This window comes from Hylobates moloch, unplaced genomic scaffold (assembly GCF_009828535.3).
Source record: "Hylobates moloch isolate HMO894 unplaced genomic scaffold, HMol_V3 SCAFFOLD_1, whole genome shotgun sequence".
NCBI lineage: Eukaryota > Metazoa > Chordata > Mammalia > Primates > Hylobatidae > Hylobates > Hylobates moloch.
The window spans coordinates 1,667,731-1,669,080 of NW_026652276.1; the positions used below are offsets into that span (position 1 = coordinate 1,667,731).

Below are 1,350 nucleotides of genomic sequence, written 5' to 3' on the forward strand. Positions count from 1 at the left end.
GCTCGAGAAGAGGAATTGGGTCACCCTGAGACACCAGCCTGGGCTGAGGGGGCCCAGAGGCAGGACCTGGCCAGGCCTTCCGCCCGTGGGCTCCAGCTGGCCAGAGCCAGGCCGAGTGTGTGAGGCCCGTGGAGAGCAGGGGGCCGTCTCACCAGGCCCTCCGTTCCCCAGCGTGGGACACAGCTGTTCCAGCTATTCCACACTGTCCAGCATCCAGGGGCCTGTAGATGCTGCGGACCCAGTCCAAATGCCAGAGCCGTGGCAGCAGAGACTCTGGCTGTGACAGATGACAGGGGGCCGAAGGGGCCTGGGGCAGGCTGTGGCCGTTCCCTGGGCACTGTGCAGCAGCCCCCTCCTCACATGGCCCGCCAGGAACCCCTCCACCCGCCCATCAGTTCAGAGAGGACAAAGGCCCCCATCCCTTCAGAGCCTGAGTTCCCGGGGCCCCTCCTGACCCCCGACACCCGACTGCAGCACCTTAGTAAAGGCCCTGCTCCCATCACTCCAGGCAGGGCTACGTGTTTCCTCCTGGAACCCCAGGAGGGAAGGACCTCAGCTCACCGCCCCCATCAGCCCGCCCGCGCCGTGGCTCTGCCTGGGTGGAGATTGGACCTCTGGCCTCCTGCCTCCAAGGCACTTGCCACCCAAGCACTCGGTGATGAACTTGGATAAAAAGTAAAAACCTTGGCAGCCAAGCCTAGGGGGTTCACCTCTTAATTAAGAAAGTGCTATTCTCTGGCAAAAAGCAAGTGAGCGAAATTACTCAAGTTTAACCCCAGCAAACCATAGTCTTGTGCGTCCACAGAAGCAAGGCTGAAGAGGCCGTTGGGGTGATGATATTTTCCGTTTCTGGTCTTTTTTTTTTTTTTTTTAACAAGTAAGATAAACCTCTCAGACTGCGTCCTCTCCCTCTTCCTCTCCCAGAGGAACAGAAGAATGGTCATCAGTGGAGAACGGCACTTGCAGGGAAGCAACACAGACGCCGGCTCCTGCTGGGAGGGAACGCTGGGCCTCCTCCTTGCGGCTTCCGGTGCTCAGAGAAACTTCTCTAGGAACGAGCTATCGAAAGGATCCCAGAATGCACAGTCTTTCTGTTTCTAGTCTTTTTTGTTTGTTTGTTTTTGAGACAGACTCTTGCTCTGTCTCCCAGGATGGAGTGCAATGGTGTAATCTCGGCTCACTGCGACCTCCGCCTCCCGGGTTCAAGTGATTCTCCTGCCTCAGCATCCCAAGTAGCAGGGATCACAGGTGCACGCCACCACACCGGGCTAATTTTCTGTTTTTAGTAGAGATGGAGTTTCACCATGTTGTCCAGGCTGGTCATGAACTCCTGACCTCAGGTGATCCGCC

The 1,350-nt window shown here is 57.6% G+C and overlaps 1 pseudogene; it reads right to left on the bottom strand.

The window, feature by feature from the left end:
- Window positions 1-886: 886 nt before the first annotated feature.
- Window positions 887-1,090, bottom strand: LOC116810015 (small nucleolar RNA U3; annotated as a pseudogene).
- Window positions 1,091-1,350: the final 260 nt, after the last annotated feature.